The sequence below is a fragment of the Crocuta crocuta genome, unplaced genomic scaffold (assembly GCF_008692635.1).
Source record: "Crocuta crocuta isolate KB4526 unplaced genomic scaffold, BGI_CrCroc_1.0 scaffold614, whole genome shotgun sequence".
Classification (NCBI taxonomy): domain Eukaryota; kingdom Metazoa; phylum Chordata; class Mammalia; order Carnivora; family Hyaenidae; genus Crocuta; species Crocuta crocuta.
The window spans coordinates 768,505-781,498 of record NW_027529673.1 but is presented as its reverse complement, the minus strand read 5'-3'; the positions used below and the strand labels follow the sequence as shown (position 1 = coordinate 781,498).

General features: G+C 36.5%; 1 protein-coding gene across 1 annotated transcript in view; it reads right to left on the bottom strand.

Annotated features, from left to right (window-relative positions):
• Nucleotides 1-12,994, bottom strand: part of GRM5 (glutamate metabotropic receptor 5) — a 504,989-nt gene that overhangs the window by 457,410 nt on the left and 34,585 nt on the right. The gene's annotated exons all lie outside the window — the stretch shown is intronic.

Sequence of the window (12,994 nt, the reverse complement as noted above, 5' to 3'; positions counted from 1 at the left end):
AAATGCAAAAGAAATAAAGACACATCACTACACACTTTACAGGGTGGCTAAAAATATGAAGAAATGAATGGTACCACCAATTATTCATACATCAGCAGTAGGAGTGTAAAATGACATAGCCACTCTAGAAAACAGTTTGGAGGTTTCTTGGGGGGGATGGAGAAACTAAATTAAACAACCTTTCCACTACATTACAACCCAGCAATTGCACTCCAGGGTATTCATCCTAGAGAAATGAAAACTTATGTTCACACACAAAAATACTATACTGGAATCTTTATAGCAGCTTTATTAGTCATAGCCAAATACAGGAATCAGGTCAGATATTCTTCAGTGGGTGAATGGGTAAACAGATTGGGGTATATCTATACCACAGACACTGCCTGTCAATAAAAAGGAACAAGTCATTGATTAATACATCCAACAATTTATACAAATCTCCAGAGAGACTTATGCTAAATAAGGAAAGCCAATCCCAAAGTGTCACATACTGTATGGTTCCATTTACATAACATTTTTAAAATAACAAAATGATAGATATAGAGATCAGTTATTGCCAGGAGGGAGGGGTGTGCAAGTGGGGAGGGTAGAGGCTGCTGCTATAAATAGGAGACATAAGAGGGGCACCTGGGTGGCTCAGTCAGTTTAGCATCCAACTCTAGCTCAGGTCATGATCTCTGGTTTGTAGGTTCAAGCCATGTGTCAGGCTCTGTGCTGACAGCTCAGAGCTAGGAGCCTCCTTCAGATTCTGTGTCCCACTCTCTCTGTCCCTCCCCACTCATGCATGCACACACACACACTCAATCTCTCTCTGTCTCTCAAAAATAAATATCATTTAAAAAAAAAAAAAAAAGGAAGCATGAGGGATCCCTGCAGAGGTGGAGCTGGTCTGTTGTCTTGGGTGTACTAATGTCACTCTTCGGGATATGATTTGTACTTTGGTTTTGCAAAACGTCATTGGAGGAAACTGTATGGGTTATATGAGGTCTCTCTGTATGTTTCTTACAGCTACGTGTTAATCTGTATTATCTTAATATTGAAAGATTGTTTTTAAAATCCCTAAATCAGCATCCTGTATTATTAAAAATAAATCACTCAAAGACTTTAAATAACGTCACGTTAATCATAATAAAGCCAACAAAACACAAACACAAAACAAAACACATATATTTTAGGCACTGTCATTACTAAAAGAAAACTTCTAAATCCTACTTTTTTCTTAATGCTCTCACTTCGGGGTGATTTCTACTTATATTGAAATAAGAAGCACCTATATTTCTTGGAACTGTGAGCTGTCTTCTTCCCCAGGAGAGTTCTGGAAAGATGGTGATAACATTTTAAAAGGCATGTGGGCATAAAAGGAAGTGCTTGGAGCACATGTTGTCTCCTAAACCTCTTGGCTTAAATGCACTGGATTCTATTTCAAATTTATCTATTTTCAACTTGCTTTCATAACTGTATTTAGGTTAAGAAGGAGGTGAAGTGCCAAATTTGGAAGACAATTAAGATCTCCAAAAAATTATACTTTAAATAAAATCATAACAAGGAACAGAAGAATTTTATAAAAATGTGTAACTTATTTGCATCAGGGAAGGAGTTGGTGGATATATTTAGCAAACCGGATATGCATGATCTTGCCATTCAAGAACATTAGAAAAATCCTGTTTTGGAGCCCTTATTTCCTAAAAAATACTCAAAAATGAGAAGCTGCTAATGCTCATAACTGGATTTGTTGACCTGGATTCCCAAATAAAGACCAGCTTCTTTGGCAATCAATCCTGGTAGACTTACCCCTTGGCAACCTGTCATTCTAGTTCATGAGCTCCTTTATTCACCAAATATATGATGGATATATTTGGTGAATATATTCCCCAAACATGTTCTTTGTAGCAAGGGCAACCTTTCTTTTGCATGTGTCCAGCACCAATAAAATATACAAAACCAATGGAAATTAGTATTTAATAAAATCAACTGTACATTTTATAATCAATGCATTCACTTGTATTTTTGTTTCTGTATTTTAACATAAATCAGATAACACCACTCGTCTGTTTAAAACTCTGCAAAGACTTCCCATCTCTGCCAAGCATTCTGCACTTTTTCCCACTGCTCAGAATGCATTTCCCCTAGAGAGCCACATATCCCCTTCTCTGGACTCCTTGGAATTATTCTCAAAAGCCCCATCCCCAGACAGGCTTGCCTTGGGAATCTTACTTAGCATCCAGTCTAGCCTATCTCACACTCACATCCTGTGGGCTTCATTAATTATTTATTTTTACAGTCTACCTTCACCAATAGAATATAAAGAGCAGGAATTTGTACCTGTTATTGTTCACTGCTCTATTTACAGCACTTTTCTCATGACAAGGTACAGATTATGTGCTTGAACAGTTATGCTAAATAAATGGAAGAACTTATGTTTTTTCTTGCCTTCCCACGTTTCCACAAATATTTGTTTAATATTTATGATGTTGATGGCATCATGCTAGCACTGGAAACAACTAAAAGCTACACACCATCTCTGTTCTCACAGGTTCCGCTGTGGAAAGGGTGAAGTGAGGGAAAGGTATTGAAAACAAAAAGAGGGGGGGGAGGGAGGGACGGGCATGGAGGAGGACACTTGCGGGGATGAGCACTGGGTGTTATGTGGAAACTAATTTGACAATAAACTATTTAAAAAAAAAGAAATAAATAAAACATTAAAAAATTTTTTAAGGAAAAAAAAAAAAGGAAACAAAAAGATAACACAGTCCTTTAGGCTCAACAACCCACTACAGGACTAGGCTGCATCTTGCTAAAACAAGACACAAACAGACCACAACATAACCCTTAAAACCTTTACCCTTAGGGATCTGTCTAATGAGGGGATCATATAAAAAGAGAAAGACAAGGGTTGATTGAGGAAAAAGATAAGATAATACAGCGTTGTGTACATTAGGTTGAATCAAATAATGGGAATTCTTGGCCCATGGAGGAAGGACAGTCTAAATGGCATGGAAGCCTCTGAGATCAACACTTGAACTAGGTCTTCAAGGATTAATGACTAATTTTTAAAAGTACTCTGCAAATTATAAAGCTAGAATGAACTGCAAAGAGAAGCTGTGGAGACAACATCCTGAACATTTAAACAACTTGTTATTTGAATGTATCCATCAGGGCAGCCATGTAGCACAAGGCTACGTGGTGCATTTGCATTAAAATCTATGTGAAAGCCTCCCTCCCACCTTCTACTGGATTAGTGCAGTACACAGCCTACGCAGCTGACCATGTAGCCCTACTTCTGACAAAATAATACCACTTTCCATGCTTAAATGTTTTATAATTTAAGAAACATTCACATTTGTTATCGCATTAAAATCTTATAATATGGGTAGTGGATACTGCTGCCTCCTTTTTTTTTTTTAAGACTAGAAAATGAGGTTTAAGAGGCTTATTTTCACCCACTCCCAAAGTTATGCAGCTAGTTAATGACCGATGTGGAAATACTGCCCAAATTTTCTGACATCAAGTCATCATGCATAGGTATCTGTTCAATTCCTTACACCTTCACTAGGTAGTATGTTCACTGAAAAAAGGAGCCACATCCCCATGACCATAAGAGTCCTTAGGACCTTATACACAGTTCTTCTAACAGCAGGGAATGCAAAATGTGTTGGTAGAATTTCAGTGGCCTTGGTAGATCTGTTGGTAAGAAAATTAAGACCTCTCCTGATTTTTCTCCATTTTCTCAGTAAAATAAGAAAGGGAGGTCATTATGGAATATAAAGAGCCAGGTAAATTTTACAGATTTTAGAGGAGAGGGGCAGGTGTGAAATAGTAATTTAGGGCACTGGGCAGGTGAATGGACTAACAAAATGTGGTTGTAGGATTGACAGGCAGTAAATTGGGGCCACATACAGTTTATGATAATAAATTAAAGTAAAACCAGTCAGTATCACTGTATGTTTTCTGCAGCCCTATTCAGTGGCTTAGATGCAGGTATAAAAAACAGAAAGTGGGCTCAGCCTAGGCTGAAGCTGTACCAGTCAAGTATGATGGCGGGGAAAATAAAGCTATGCCAATGACTGATTATAATGTTGAACTTGAAATATAGGCTGAATGAAACAGTCATGAGGCCTTGAGAAGGATAATGGAGATTTAAAAAGTAAGGTCAATGGCTTTTCGATCTTCATGGAATCAAAGAATTACTGGAGTTGAGGATACTGGAGGAATGCAATTAGAAAGAAGGTAACAGAGGTCCTGGCAAATTAATAGGTGCTAAATGCTGTATTTTTGTAATGAATGAATATAACACAACTACATTAATAACTACAGTTGGATGGTTTCAATGGCAACATTTTATTATTTGTTACATCATTCAAAATATTAAAGCAGCTATAACTTCACATTTTTAAAAAGCAATCCTGAGAACCACTTAGAAAACAGAATTTCAAACTTCAGTATGATTACAATATACTCAGAAAATACCTATTTTTGCTTTTAGATATGGAATAAAATTATATTTTTTCTTTTTGTTGAATCTTGATTAAAAAGTAGTTTGTAGGGGTATCTGGGTGGCCCAGTTGGTTAAGTGTCCTACTTAGGCTCAGGTCATGACCTTGCAGTTTGTGAGTTTGAGCCCCGCATCAGGCTCTGTGCTGACAGCTCAGAGCCTGAAGCCTGCTTCAGATTCTGTGCTTCGCTCTCTCTGCCCCTTCCCCACTCATGCTCAATTGCACTCTCTCTTGCTCTCTCTCTCTCAAAAATAAATAAACATTTAAAAAATAAAATAAAAATAACTAAAAGGCAACTGATAGAATGGGAGAAGATATTTGCAAACAACATATCAGATAAAGGGTTAGTATCCAAAATCTATAAAAAACTTATCAAATTAAACACCCAAAAAAACAAATAATCCAGGGAAGAAATGTCCTAAAGACATGAACAGACACTTCTCCAAAGAAGACATCAAGAGGGCTAACAGGCACATGAAACGATGCTCAACATCACTCATCAGCAGGGAAATAGAAATCAAAACCACAATGAGATACCACCTCACACATGTCAGAATGGCTAACATGAACAATTCAGGCAACAGATGTTGGGGAGGATGCAGAGAAAGAGGATCTCTTTTGCACTGCTGGTGGGAATACAAACCGGTACAGCCACTCTGGAAAACAGTATGGAGGTTCCTTAAAAAATTAAAAATAAAACTATCCTATGACTCAGCAATTGTACTACTAGGTATTTATCCAAGGGACACAGGTGTGCTGTTTCAAAGGGACACGTGCACCCCAATGTTTATAGCAGTGCTACCACAATAGCCAAAGCATGGAAAGAGTCAAAATGTCCATCGATGGATATCATCGATAGATGAATAGATAAAGGTGATGTGGTGTATATACACAGTGGAGTACTACTCAGCAATCAAAAACAATGAAATCTTGGGGCACCTGGGTGGCTCAGTTGGTTAATTTAAATGTCCAACTTCAGCTCGGGTCATGATCTCACTACTTGTGGGTTCGAGCTCTGCATTGGGCTCTGTGCTGACAGCTCAGAGCCTGGAGCCTGCTTCGGATTCTGTGTCTCCCTCTCTGTCCGCCCCCCCCTCTCAAAAATGAATAAATGTTTAAAAATGTTTAAAAAAGAATGAAATCTTGCCATTTGAAATTACATGTATGGAACTGGAGGGTATTATGCTAAACAAAATTAGTCACTGAAAGACAAATATATGACTTCACTCATATGAGGACTTTAAGATACAAAAGAAATGAACATAAGGGGAGGGAAAAAAAATAATATTAAAACAGGGAGGGAGACAAAAACATAAGAAACTCTTAAATATAAAGAACAAACAGGGTTACTGGAGGGATTGTGGGAGGGGGAATGGGCTAAATGGGTAAGGAGCATTAAGGAATCTACTCCGGAAATCATTGTTGCACTATATGCTAACTAACTTGGATATAAATTTTAAAAATAAATAAAAAATTAAAAATGAATCTAAAAAACTAAAAAGGAATCTATAGAATAATAGTATTGGATAAAAGAGAAAAAATTTCTTTGGACCAAAATTTCCTCATTGAAATCCTATGTTGCAAAAAGAGCTTTACCCAGTGCCTACATGTAAACTGTAGGATACAGAATATTTCCTATCTAAACTACTGACTTGGCCAACAAAAGAGTCATGGTTAACTGGATAATTAAGCAAATATTCCTAGTAAAATTAGATTTAACTATGCTCAGATCACTATCACAAGTAATCTATTTTCTCTCTTGTTATTGCTCTCCATTATATTCTCCTGTAAAATTGTTTTACTACACAGTCTGTATTTACCGACCTAAATGTTATTCTTCAAGGCTATGTTTGTATAGAAACCAAGACTATAAAAGATTTAAAGGCACATATTCAGAACTATGGCTAGAGTAGATGATAAATGATAATTCACCAATTACTAGTCTTTTCATTTGTAATTGAACTCAAGGAACACAATAGTTCTGCTGTTATTCTTGTTTTCATAATAAACTTAAGTTCTCTAGTCTCAGGCAGTACAAAATGTCACTGTGACTTCTGATATTGGAGAATATAGTTTGGTCTACTCTACTTTCTTACATTCTTGGTATCCAAGTTTAGAGATATCTCTTACTGACTCTGCTTCAAACTCTAGGCAGAATTTTGTTTCTTCACACTGTACAATAAGTTATGATTTCCAGGTGGTCATACATAAGTAATGGTTTCAGTAAAAGCAATCAACAGAATGCATATTTAGAGGATGGAAGGAACAACAGATGTGCATGGATCTTTTCTAAAATTCCTGCACTTTTGGGTCACTTAGGTGGCTCATTCAGTTAAGCTTCCCACTTCGGTTCAGGTCATGATCTCATGGTTCAGTTCATTTGTTTGAGTGCCACGTCAGGCTCTGTGCTGACAGATCAGAGCCTGGAGCCTGCTCTTAATTCTGTACCCCCCTCTCTCTCTGCCCTCCCCCACTTGCATGCACGCGCTAGCTCTCTCTCTCTTTCTCAGAAATAAACATTAAAAATTTTTTAAATACATAAATAAATAAAATAAATAAATAAAATTCCTGCACTTTCATTTGCCTCTGTTATTTTTTTAGAGTTTGTTTCCTAATGAAAGTCATTTGGGCATATTTTTTAAAAGAAAGTAACTGACATAGGATATCCCTAGACATATCATTAATGAAGAGTCTAAGCTGCCAATAACCCTATCACTTTAAACACCATATGAAAAATACTCTCAGTGTCTAATCCTTCTTAGGCATCTCCTCCTCTTTTTACCCCCATACAAAAACAAAATACAAACAAAACTGAACTGTAAAGAATACTCCCAGTGTTTATAAGTTAATTTCAACTGTATAAAATGACTTAATTTGTTGTAACAAAGTTAAGCTAACATGTTAGCATGCATGAATGGAATAACACTAAAGTTTAAGTCACATAATTATAGGCTTTATTCTTAACTCTTTCCCTTCTTTGATATTCCTTAAACTTTTAACTTGAATGACCTAATTTTAATTGCAAAAAAAAATTGGAAAGTTAAGAATTATATCATTATATTCAGCTTCATTTCAATCACTAATTAACCTAAGTTTCCTTGAATGACAAACATAAAACTAATTTTACAAAACAATTTTAACCGTCACTTATACCTCAGCAAAGCTGGAAAAAAACGCACATTGTCACCGTATCCACCAGGTAAAACAAAAAAATACATATAAAATTATACAGACTGCAAAAAATACTTAAGACCTGAACAAAATAATTATTGTCTCCAAACCATAAAATAAAAATGTGATATCAAAATTTTATACTTTTTTTTCTTTCTTTTTTTAAATGTTTTATTTATTTCTAGGAGAGAGAGTCAGCGTGAGCAGGGGAGGGTCAGAGAGAGAGGGAGTCACAGACCGAAACAGGCTCCAGGCTCTGAGCTGGCAGTCAGCACAGAGCCCGACGCGGGGCTCGAACCCACGAACCGCGAGATCATGACCCAAGTGAAAGTCGGACGCTTAACCGACTAAGCCATCCAGGCGCCCCAAAATTTTATACTTTTAATGAAATATCTGAAAGTTGAAACATACATCAAGTAATTAGCTACAATTCTCTCTATATACATATTATGCACGTATATAAATACACATGCACTCATATGCATACACACATTAAAGCAACAGAAAAAAATGAATTTTTAAAACTCAAACTTCAAAATTTTAAAACATAAAAAATGCTTTCACATTTTTAGCGACAGAAAACTTTTAAATGTAGAATGTGAGCATATTTCAATACAAATATTACTTTGGGAATAGCAGGTGTACATGTAAGGGCATCTACATACTCTTACATAGACTTACACATATCTTAAGATGGCTATGACATGTCTAATGACTCTTAAATAAGAATCAGAGCCACTGCAAGAATACCATACCACAGGCTATACCGCAGTCAACACAGAAAGTATGAGGACTTGGAACAAGCTGAGAGAGGGCTAAGGTTAGAGATGCAAAGGGAGAGGAGGAAGAGGGTGGTGCAGGGTAACCACTGTCAGTAGCCTTCTTAGATTTGACAGAGAATCAGTGCAAGGGATTGAGGCAAACACGAGGCAAATCACTTTTGAATTGTGAGTTTTTTAAGCCTCGACCTCATACTATTAGGCAGATTTATATGCAATGAAAGCATGCCCAAAGAGTACTTTCCCTTAAAGCTACAGAGTGGACATATGAAGTAACCAGAATGTGGACTGAGATCTCATCCCAAAGTTCAAGATTTCTGTACTATATTACCCTACAAAGATGACCCAGAGAAACTGTGTAACAGGCCCAAATCTCAGTACATCCAAAGCTAGAGAAAGTACAAAATGGATATACCCCAGTCTCAGAATTCTTCTCTAGAGCCTTTTCACGTACATATTCCACCCAAGTCTGTAAACAGTATAAGCTATTTGAGGGAAAATTTTTAAATGCTTGAGGATTAGAGAACTAGGGAGCTACGACAGACAATAGCAATTGCCTAGATAGAGTAAGCGTCTTTAGCCTAAATTCCATGCAGTTCTAAGAGCATCAAGGTGGCAAGAACTGTTGAAACTGCATATAGGTTTATTTGAGAACATTTCCATATTTCTGGCAAGAAAAATCACAGATTTCATGGTATTCTCAAAGGAGCTGTGGTTGAAAATATTCACAATGAGTGATATAGAACAAACAACTTTCTGTAGATGAGAAATTACAAGCACAGAGAACTACGGTGACTATGGAGAACCACAGAGGAGGGTACTGGGGGAGTAGCTCCTAGAACAAAGGTCTCTTCCATTGCACTCCATTACCTTTTCCACATGTCATGCCCCATACCACGAGTGTGCAAAGGAAAAGCTGGTATCTGCGGAGGATGACTCATAAATATGAAAGTGAAAGGTCTGAGTGCTGTTAAGTATGCTGGTGGACCACAAGGCCCCTCTGCTTTGCTTTTCAAGACAGTGATAAAAATCTGTGGTTAGTTTTACATAGTTCAATCTTTAGAGAGAAACAGTATTTTCTGTTTTACAAATTACGCTGCAAGGCTAACTGTGTCCATTTTCTAAGAGAACACAATGACTTAGAACCTGCTAACCTCAGTAAACAAGACCTCAGTGAGCTGTAATTAATGTTCATAGTACATCTGTTTCGTTTTCCTAATGCATTAGTCTTTTTTCCCCTTTTATAGCTCCTATAATCCTTCATAAGCCCTACTTTCAGTAATTTACAGTCAGATTTTTTTATCTTATTTTAACATAATAGCGCAATGCTAATTTAGATGTTGATTTTTGAGGGCAGAGAGATTAAAAAATTTTAATAATGTATTCATCAAGGTTTTCAGGCTAACACAGTTGCACATTTTATAAAAATACCTTAAAGGAGAAATAACATCTATATTATCAGTTCAGTGTGTCTAGTTGGATTTTTCTATATTGTGGAGAAGTCATTGGGAGCTGCAGAAGAAGTTTTCACTTTGCCTACACGTAAGAATTAATCCTGATTACTGAAAACCAGAACTTAACAGAAAATTGCCCTCAGTCATAGTGACATCCCAACGCTGATAACTAAAATTTGGCAATGTACCTTCAAAGGGAAATAGTTATTATACACTTGCAAAAGCACAATGACCCATCCTTGTTGCCACCACCATCACCACTACCACCATCACCGCCGCCACCAGCACTACCAAAGCAGCAGTAACAGCATCTTAACCATCAACTAAGTTTTCACTATGACCGAGTCTGCTAAATATATTGCTTATGTTATTGTATGTAATATTTATGACATTGCTATTATCTGGATGTTGTCACTCTTTTTAATATCTACAAAATACCAATACCATCTCACAGATGTCTTCAGAGACCTTAAACCAGATTTAAGGAGGTTAAATGATGGGCCACTTCTTCCATAAGTAGTAAGGAGCCAAGTCTGGATTTGACCCCATATCACTTCAATTCTAAACCTAGTTCTATTAACCACCAAGTTATTTTGTCTCCCATGTTGCTTATTCATAGCAATAATGGATAGGTTAATGGATGTATTTTCCACACTGAGGAAAGAAAGAAAGAAAGAAAGAAAGAAAGAAAGAAAGAAAGAAAGAAAGAAAGAAAGAGAGAGAGAGAGAGAGAGAGAAAGAAAGAAAGAAAGAAAGAAAGAAAGAAAGAAAGAAAGAAAGAAAGAAAGGGCAAATGATGAAGAAACAAAGAAGAAAGATCATAAACTAAAATAATAAAGTAGGAAATCTATGATTAAAGGAAAAGAAATTAAAGATAAAGTGAACAGCAGAATGAGTAGACTTTTGTTGCAATGGAGCTCTGGACAAATGAATGCAAAATATACCTGCACATTATACTATCAAATAAAGAGCTATAGAAATAGTAGGGATTTAACATGTTGGTTCACATTCCTTAGGTTAGAGCATCCTGATCCAAGTCACTGAGCCCTGGCATCAAATTACCATGAACTGAGAGCGTGAATTCGTTTATTGCAAATAGAGGCCCTTTTGGTACAACCCATGGTAAGTAGAAAATATAATTACCTTATAATTCTACCTTCAGTGTGTATATAATTCTGTCTCTAAGGCCAAGGTTACTAAAAGAAGCAAGAGCAACTACTGAACAGAAGCTTTTGGCAACTCATGCCCTAATATGACAAAGAAGGAAATGCATAGGATACATGTACTCAAAGCGTACACAAAATGGAACAAATTTGTAGACCATACAGAGACCAAAGAGTAAATGTTTTAAAGCCTCACCACATCAGCATCATAGCCAACCCAAATGGTCAAAGAGCATGAAAGCAACGCTCAAGAACAACATTAAGAAATTGTTCCATACTGTTTGAAATATTTCATAAAATTTCACTTGGTGCTCTATCTATTATTAGCCAGAGCACTGAGAACTTGTTTGCCATTACAGATGGTGGAGGATTTCTAGTTTGCATAAAATCAACATCCCATGAAGTCCTGAAAAAAACATATGTTTGCAGATGATTATTCAAAGATGGCACCAGACACCAGAACATTCATTATTCATTAACTGCATCATTACAAATTTAATATGATCCATTCTCCATATTTCACTGAATCTAAGTCCCTATGGACAAAATGGATACATGCAGTTTTATCTCCCTTTTCAGTTCAGATTAGATCAGTCTTTAGGATGACAGCTCGCCTCATGTAAGAATTTTGCAAATGTGATCAATGACAAATGTTGGAAGTAAAACAGATACGTATTTTCTAGACTTGTCAATAGCTATTGTATGAGAAAACAGGCTCTCTTCATTGAATGTTCCTACCTTGGCCCACATAGAACAAATGTCTGTGTGTACTTCTGCCCTCATGGGAGTATTAGAAGGAAACTTCTATATTGGTCTCTAACTCTCTTTTATTAAAATAGCGCCAGAGGAGGGAGTATAGAATCTTCCACAAGACACCTAAATAAAGCTGACTTACAGATCTCTGCATGGCATTTTATGGACATCATGTTTTAATCAGGGTACTGGTGGAGAAGAGAGTGAATAATAAAAATCAGGTAACAAAACCCTACTCTAACCCTCCAACAACTCTATATATTCTGACCTGCTTTCAAATCTTTGTTCTATGAGGTCAGATTTACCCCCAAACTACTTTCAGGCAGAAATCCTTTTGCTCCTGGTTGTATGGCAATAGCTATAAACTGTGAAAGCTGTTCATCATCCCATGTCACCATCCTTTTCATAATTAAGGGTTTAGCCAAATGTCATTTCTACCAAGAAATGGTTTTTACATCCCAACTCTAAATCTGATGTCCCTTCTGTGACCCTTTAGCAATTTTAACCCTTTTATAGCATTCACCACAGTCTGCCAGATGATTATTGAAATTGAGTATGTGCCTTGCTCAATGACTAGAACGTGGATAACTAATGAGTAGAGGTTATATGATGCTTAAATTTGTGATCTCTCAGTCCTTAAAAGAGCACATTATAGATAAAAGGTATGGGCAGATTTGAATCTAAAGATATATATGTATATGACTCTATAAAAATATATACATACATGTATATATATGTGTGTATGTATATGCAACACTAGTTCAGGAAACACAGAGTGACTAACATCAATAAATCTGGTCTTCTACTAAAAGATTCACCAGCATAATCACTAATAACATCCCAACCACATGCATATGCATGTATACATTTGCAACCATCACATAAAATGTGTGCATGCCCACACACACACATATACAAAGCACTCCAGGCATCTTCCCTTATCTTTCCAAAATTGTGGTTAGTAGCTCAACCTCTATTTCTTAATCCAGAATTTCTTTTCAAATAAATTCCAAATACCATGGACTTTTTTATAATACAGTATCACAGCACATAATATATAGAACAAAATGTGTGCTTACTGGTCAACAGTGCTGGCATATCATAAAAGAACACACACACAAAAAAGTTTGCTGATCTGATCTGAAGTTGGCCTAGAAGTTGTTACCCAAATTTACAATGTC